Consider the following 8,548-nt stretch of genomic DNA (forward strand, 5'->3'; position numbering starts at 1 on the left):
AAAGCCCACATCAGGTACAAAGGATGCTGAGAAATGAGAAAACTAATTTCATTAAAAGCCATATCATTTTATATTTTAACTAAATGAATAAACAAACAAATAATCACCTTGAGATATTGTATATCACAGAATTATTACCAGCTATTGCCATAACCTATCCCTTTGACCACCAAACTTAATTGTTATCTGCCTTTTTTTAAAAGAAAGAAATATGTTCCTCTTAAGAAAAACAAAAACAAATTCTCTACTTGTTACTCAACTATAACCAAAGTCAGGTTTCTTCCAGTGTTTTTAAGATCATTCTCCTGGTGAGGAAATAAGTGCTCAAGCAAGAGAGGATCACATGTCTCTCTCATAATTCCTGCAGGTGATCACAAACTCAACCCAGACAACGATGCAGGAAGAGACCAGTCTCTAGTCTCCAGTCTGGAGAAATGTTCAAATCTTGCTATGCAGAAGATGGGGAGGTGCCTGCTGTGACCCTGGCAAAGTTCCTGACCTTGTAACTCTATCCGCTCCACAGGCCTAATTTTATTACGGGGCAGGAGTTTTTTTTTACTTCTTAGTCTCTGTCCACATAAAAAGTGGAAAGAAAAGGAAAGTTTGTTCCTCTTACAGGCCACATATTTACAGCCTCTTTTCTACTACAGAAGTTTGAGTCTCTGAGCCGAAGACATGACTGTATAGACTGGGAGAGTGGCTTCTTCACGGATGATAAATGTCTTGGGTTGGCCAACACATTAGCATGATTTTTTTAAATGCTAAACATGATTTTATTTTCTTACTTATGGACTACTTTGCAAGTACAATCTCCCTCTTCTCTGTATTTAATTATGATTTCCCTTCAAATCTGACCGAGTAGATTCAAGAGAAAGAGAACCACTCCAATCTGCTCTTTACTCTATCTCCTAAGGTTACCTCCTCAAAGTTACCCTTTATAACTGCTTCCATTGGAGGTAGAGATAGCTACTAACAGTTTTGTTCTTCAAATATGCAAAGCTCTCATGGACTCAGTGAGGTCCCTGAAGTTTGGAAATATGTGAAGAAAATAGCTGATTGACTTGTGGTTCTCAAGATTTAAGCTTGTCTCTGGTGAGAATTTACTGAAAGATATTATCTAGCAGGAGAGTACATGCAAGGGGCAGAAACAAGATGAATGATCAGAGCAAGAGATCACAGAGCAGCCAATTAACAACAGTAGGCTCTCTGTTTTAAAGGTTCATCATCTCCTAAATCTCTATGCTAAGAACACCTCTCAACACAGTAACCTCTAGGAGATAAACTCACATCATATCCAAACCATGGCAACCAGCACCTAACACAGAGGATGCCTTGCTGTGGGATAATGCTTTTGTACACTAGTTTAATAAAATACTGATTGGCCAGTAGCCAGACAGGAAGTATAGGCAGGACAAGCAGACTAAAGGAATGCTGGGAAGAGGAAGAGCTGAGTCAGGAGTCACCGGCCAGACACAGAGGAAGCAAGATGTGAAGGCAGAACTGAGAAAAAATACTAAGCCACATGGCTAAATATAGATAAGAATTATGGGTTAATTTAAATGGAAGAGCTCGTCAATAATACACCTGATCTAATGGCCAAGCAATTATAATTAATATAAGCCTCTGTATGTTTACTTGGGGGACACAAATGGGAGAGATTTGTCCTGACCAGGGGCCAGGTGGGAAACAGGAAATCTTCCAACTACAATGCCTCTTGTCAAGCATTCAGTGGTTGGTTTTCAACATTAAAATTAATTATACAAGGCATATATAAGGATCCAAATGGGACCAATTTTGCTGTACGCTATTCAAAGAGCAAGCTGTAGATGTAACTGCTAGAAAAACATTTATAGACAAGGTAAGATTTATAGAGAACTTTCCATATCTTAGAACTTAAGAAAGAAAAAAAGAAAGAAAGAAAGAAAGAAAGAAAGAAAGAAAGAAAGAAAGAAAGAAAGAAAGAAAGAAACATACATACATACATACATTCTGGTTATATTATTTAACCTTCAGATCAATCTCATGAGATAAGTGATATATCATTAATTTACAAATGATAAAATCAAACTTGGAGGCTTTCTTTCTGATTCTGCACAGCTAGAAAGAGGTGGGACTTAGATGACATTGGTATCTTCTAAATGTCTATGTCTTTGCTCTTCCCTAGCTATCACATATAACTTAGAATAAATGAGGAGAAATGCAGGAAAATATCCTAAGCATGGAAAAACAGGAGCAAACGCTGCTAAGAGAGAAAGAGTAGTTTAAAAAGAATTATGTATTGAGAATGGCTTCATGGGGAGAATGGGAACTTATATGCAGACCTTATAAAGATGAGTCGATAGTGAAAGGCATTTGAACAGCTCATGATCAATGCTTCTTAACTAAGCTTCCATTTGTCCAAAATTTAATACAGAATAAATTGTGGTTAGAAAGCCTTTGTTTTATGAACACTTTAATGTATCCCTTTTCTATTTTATGAGATATCATTGTTTTATCATCAAACATAATGATATATTGTTTTTTCTTACAACATTAGAGAGTAAAGTTACTATTTCCTTTCTTTACAAACATAAGTTATAGTTTTCAACATGTCTTTCTTTTTTCATTAATTTTTGCTTCTACTACAGATAATGATAAAGCACGTTTCTTTATTCCCCTTGGAAACTTGTTTGGGAAAACATACTACATTCAGACTTAAAAAGTAGAATTAGGCATTGTTATTTTGTTTTACTTTGATGTTTTTTTTGGTTTGTTTGTTTTTCTTTATTTGGAGGTGGGTTTGTTCATTTGTTTGTTGTCTGGGTTTTGTTCATTTGTTTGTTTGTTTGTTCTTTGAATATGTTTCCTTAAACCTGGCAACCCCAAGGATGCACAAATGAGTTGATATTCCTGATAACTGTTTAACAAGCTGGTTCCATTATTATTGATTCATTACAACAAACAGAACTTTCAAAAGAAAAAAAATAGGACAAGTGAGGGTCACTTAATTAGATAAATGGACCTTGATAATTAGACAGTTTTGGGAAAGATAATGTATTTGTCAGATGTATTTAGGACAGTTTATTCCATAAATATCCCCTGGAGATGTTAATTCCTCTTGTGCTTAATTGTGATGGGTTTCTGTACATATCCTGATGATATTACAGGATTTCCTGGTCTGTTAATTGCCTTCTACAAATGACAGAGATCTCATCCCTGCCTTAATGACTAGCTAAAGAATTCTGGCTTTAGTAGGTTATTAGCAACAGGAAATAGAGCTTATGTAATTGAAATTTATCTCAGACAAAAAGAGACAGAAAATAAAGACAAGAAAGGCTGGGAGGCCTAACAGTTGCATTCCTTGCTATTGGAAAGTAAAGACTGAAAAGGAATGATTCTGTTCTAAAATGGTTAATATCATCTTAATTTAATTGAATCTCCTTTAAAACTACTTTTATGCTACTTTATATTAGTAAGGTAATTTTACAGTATGTTCAATAAGAACTAATGATCATGTGCCAATAAAGGTTCTGAATTGCTTATAAAGTCTACATGAAAACCTAAATATAAATCTGCTTTTAACCCAGTACATAAAATGCATTGAAAGGAGGCTTTGATGTTTTCCATCAGTCAAGTAATCAAATAATAACATATAATCACAGTCAGCACATTGCAGAAGAATGTCAACTGTTTAAAAACATTTGTTTTATATGCACATAGTTATAATTCAAATTGCAGAGATAAACTTCAACATGTGTAGCAACAATAGGAATTTATATGCTCTAAAAGCAGAAAATAAAACACAAGAAAAAAGAAAGGTTTCTTATAGCTTCAGATAGAAACATGAGTATAAATCCAAATTTATACTCCTGAACCAAGTCAAGTCAAATTCAGAAAAAGACAATGCATGTAAAATTACTTGATGTACTTGATGTCTTGGCAAACATGAATTAAATGCCTTAGATCTTATTTGGTTTCAAGAGTGCACATATAAAAAAGTAATGATGATTTTTATTTCTCAAATTCAATCAGACAGATCTTGAGATCCTCCTGGTAAGATGAGAAGTTAGACACAAACTTTCCATAACTAGTCAATGAATAAAAAATAATAACTTGAAGGGTTTCTTACATACTGTGGAGGAAAAGTAGAAGCTAAAAGTACTGTATTTTCCCATGAAAATGCAGAGTGGAGATGGCAGATGGCTGTCAGCCTGCAGTAATGGAAAGGGAGATGCTCCAGCACGTGTCAAAACTCGAAAGACTTTTATTACATATATTTATTTATTTTTGTGTATGTAGTTGTGGGGTCACACACATGCTGGTGGGTGTGTATGTGTAGATCAGAGTTTGACAACTTGAGAGAATCAGTTCTCTCCTTCTACCACATGGGTCCTGGGGATTGAACTCAGGTCTCCAGTTAGCTTGGCAGCAAACATCGTTACCAACTGAGCCATCCTCCAGCCTCATCCTCTATGTACTGGCATTACAGAGATGTACTTGCATACACAGGTAATACTGTAATACTTGAAGAGTGCTACTATTTGAAACATTCCCATTAGATTCATTGTGAATTTTCTTCTTTGTTTTATAACATATTTTTATTTATACCCTTTTATTGGTTGGGGTTTAGTGTTTTGTTTTCTGACTGTTGTTTTGCTATTGTGTTTATTTCATTGTGGGTTTCATTTGCTTCTGTGTTTTTGAGACATGGTCACACTATGTAGCCAAGCCATCCTTAAACTCCCCATTATTCTTGCCTCCATGTCCAAATTTGTGCACATTTGTGTTCTGACCTGTTCTGTCTGTTTTCTCTCTTCTTTCTTATTCTTGTTTTTTTTTTCTATTCTTCTTGCAATAAAACTCTCTCTAACTCTGTGATACTACAGAGAGACCCTAACTGAAAAGGAACCAGTCAAGCTATCAAACATGCTACAGGGAGAGGATTTGATCCAGAACCAGACAATGAAGAGCACAGGATTCTGCCTGATGGAGAAAAGCATCTTTGTAAATTCATTGTTAAGCCAACAAGCAATAACCCTTAAGAAGGTATGTACTTCTTTGCTACCAAGCAGAGACTCTGCTTCAAAATGGCTCCAAAATAGAGTTTTATTAACTTGTGGAGATTCCTGACAACATTTTTTTTTTTCTGAGTCAATATGAATTTTATTAACACACATCTGTCAAAGTCTGTACAAACCAAAACATTCCTATGTTTTAAAATGTCCATTATTACAAACATACAAAGAAACAGAAGGTGTTACCAAAAGTTACTCAATTTCATGGTAAAACGCTGTCATGATTTTTTAAAAAAATCAACATTTCAAGACTGAGGTTTCCTCTTTACCGTTCAGGAGCTCATGGTAGTTTAGAAAATGTATAGGTTTGCTGAATATTAAATGCTAAGACCTTAAAAAAAGATTTAGTATAAAACTAAATGAGCGTCTGTGTACTGTCTCATTTCCCACGCACGAGTTCTCAGTTTTACCTTTTGTTTAAGAGACCAGGACTGTAATTCTTTTTCTACCAACTTTTTCCCACAGCCAACACAAATGACCTGAAATATATCGTATGGTAATTTATCTTTACCTAAAAGTTTCTCATTCAAAAAGTTACAAAACGATTCAGCAAGGCAGTTTTCCCTGCTTAGAAGGGAAAGCTGCGTTCCCTACCACAGTACTTTATGAACATGTCCTTCGAGCCTCCTGTCAGAAAGAGCCCTCATGGCCGTACCTCTGTCCATTTGTCTGAGAATGCCACCGCACACTAGAGAGCACTGTGGACAAGTGACCGTGACTGCTCTGACGCTGGTGGACTGTGGTATAAATGTCACCTGTCTCCATGATCTGCTCTAACGCCAGCAGCACCTGCACTGATCCCAAGGTCTGTTCTGGGTCAGGGTACATACAACCCATTTCTAGTTTCTTTCACAAAAATCCAAGAGTGAGGCTCCACATCCGAACCTCTCCCTTCCCACCTGCCTACTGGGTCACGATGGGAGAAGGGCATGCTGGGGGAGACCCCGCTGCTGCCAGGAACCCTTGTTCTCTAGACATTCTCAGTCAGAACAGGGAGCTCACAGGATGGGGTGGACAGAGGGAGGAAGTGCAGTGAGACTCCTCCCCATCACACAGCCCATGCCTAAGCAGTCCATGCTAACCCCGGGAAACACACAAGAGTTCAAATCTCATCCCACTTGATCTGCTCATGTTAAAAAAACAAAAACACCGTGCTCTGTTGACAGCCTGGCGTGACAGCTGACACGAGCGGATGTTTTTAAAAAAGAAGTGGCAGTGTGGGAATTTAACATTATGTGAAAGAAGAGGGAGGGGGAGGGAAGCGTCCAGTACAACCTGGACAACCGTTCTTTCTGCCCTTACTTAAAGACAGACTGGTCAATGCTCTGCACCCTAAGCATCTCCTCAAATGCTCTTCCACAGAGTCCTCCAAAGGCACTTAGCTCCACACTTACACCTCCAGCATTTACCTTAGCCTTAAGACTCTAAGGTAACGAGAAAAAAATGATTGGATTCTTTTACTAAAAGCTAGCAAACAGGTTTGGATTTTTTTTTTCTTTTTTTTTTTTTGAAGAGGCATTGCTTTTACAAGAACTAGCCAGCCTACCATCATTCCTTTATCAAGAAAAGGTTTCCTTTTTGAAAAATAAATAAAACTCTGTCTATACATAGTACAAAGATCATACATAATATACCTGGAAAAACCCAAGAGTATACCCTGAAGCAAAAAGTTTATTGGCGAGAGAAAGCCTCTCTCAGCGCACGAAGTCTCAAGGTGGCAGTTCTCAAGGTTCAGAGGGCGGCAGTGATGCACAGTGGGTGACAGACTACTTGCGCGTGGGGATGGCAGGTGTGCCGGTGGACAGCAACTCTGCACAGAACACTGAGCAGTGACCACTATGGAAAACATCGAGTACTAAAATAGAGGGAGGAAGGAGCACAGGGGAGCAGAGGAGGGAGAGGAGGAGGGAGAAGAGAAGGGAGAGGAGGAGGGGGAGGAGGAGGGGGCCTGAAGCCCCAAATGCTCAGCATGCAGTCGTAACACGGCACAAACCAGGTGTGTCCATTCAGCCCACTACATTCGCACAAAGGGTAATGGTAAGAAAATAGAGATTTTGTAAGAAAGCACAATTCCCAGAGAACAGCCAGGTGGCCAACCCTGACCAGGAGCACCGGCTGTTGTTGCTGGGAGCCTTCTTGTGGTCCTCACGGAGACGTAATGATGCCTGACTTCTCGGACTTCTTGCTCTTGGACAAAGCAGCTGCCTGTTTGAGAAGCTCTCGGTTTTTGGCCTGCAATTGCTCTGTGACTTCTTTGTGGGTTTTCTCCATTTGGTTCATTTTGGCCCGAGTTTGAGACTCCTGATACTGAAAATCAGCCTTCAGCTCTGTAATCTTCTTCTCTTTCTCTAAGATCATCTGGTCCTTCTGATGCAGCATCTTCTTCAGAGTGGCCACCTCTTCCTTCAGCTGGGCAATGATGACGAAGTGGTCGGTGCCAGGGGAGTCCAGAGCCAGGTCTGGGGAAAAGCTGTCTCCGTTAGTTGTGATTGACTCAAACTTGGATTTTTTCTTTGGGATTTCATTTTGAATTGAAGATGTAGAAAGTGTTTTCTGGCTGTTGTAATGGCCGCCACCACCCAGGCGGCTGTACTGCCCCTTCTCCTGATGGCTGGCTCGAGAAGAGCTGCTCAGGTGTCTCCTCTGCTCTTTGGTCTTCTGAAGGACACGCTTGTAGGACAGCGTGCACAGCCAGCACAGGAGCTTCCCATCTACCTTCTTTCGATCGTCTTTCCTGTCAAACGCACACTGCTGCTTGCACTGTTCACAAGAATATGGGGGTCCATACTTCTTCTCTGAGTTCGTGCAGCGCTGGCATTTATTGCCAATAAATGCTGCAATTATGTTGCAATACTGACAAGGCTTAGGCGTTCCATACAGCTGCACGTTCTGAGCACACTTCTTGCATATTGTATTGGTTTTACTCTCCTGCTGGTACTCAGTCCTGCAGTAGGTGCACTTCACAACAGGGTGAGCAATCCGGCATTCCTTGCACAGCTGCTGCCCCTGAGACAGCGCCTCGAAGGGGAAGCGCTGGTGGCACTTGGTGCAGGCGTAGAGCGCCGCCATGTCCGGCCCGGGCCGTGCTCACCGCCGCCCCGCCCGCCGGCCCGCCGCTTTATCTGACAGTCTCAGGCACAACCTGGCGGCGGCGGCCGGCGGCGGGCTGCCTCCTGACAACATTTTTGAAGAAATGTAGAAGCTACCCCATCCCTGTTTTGACAGACATATGTTGCAGTTGGTATTCCTCTCTTCCTTCTGATACTAAACCCAACTGGAGTCAGCTTCCCCTTACCCAACAAATGTCTTATTCATACGTGATACTTCTTCAACTACCCAGTTTTCCTCCTACCTTTTAAGTTAACTTAAAATATGAATTTCAGAACTGTACACGACACATACTTGTGAAGGACTAACTTCTCGGTGAATGGACAAGACAATCAAGAAGGTGTCAGAAGAATGTCAGTTCCTAGGATTACAATCAGAAAAACAAA

General features: G+C 39.8%; 1 pseudogene across 1 annotated transcript; it reads right to left on the bottom strand.

The window, feature by feature from the left end:
* Positions 1-5,114: 5,114 nt before the first annotated feature.
* Positions 5,115-8,218, bottom strand: LOC107399834 (protein FAM76A pseudogene; annotated as a pseudogene). Its single transcript, XR_013042608.1, has one exon. The product of XR_013042608.1 is annotated as a protein FAM76A pseudogene (transcript).
* Between the last annotated feature and the right edge of the window lie 330 nt (positions 8,219-8,548).

This window comes from Peromyscus maniculatus, chromosome 9 (assembly GCF_049852395.1).
Source record: "Peromyscus maniculatus bairdii isolate BWxNUB_F1_BW_parent chromosome 9, HU_Pman_BW_mat_3.1, whole genome shotgun sequence".
Classification (NCBI taxonomy): Eukaryota; Metazoa; Chordata; class Mammalia; order Rodentia; family Cricetidae; genus Peromyscus; species Peromyscus maniculatus.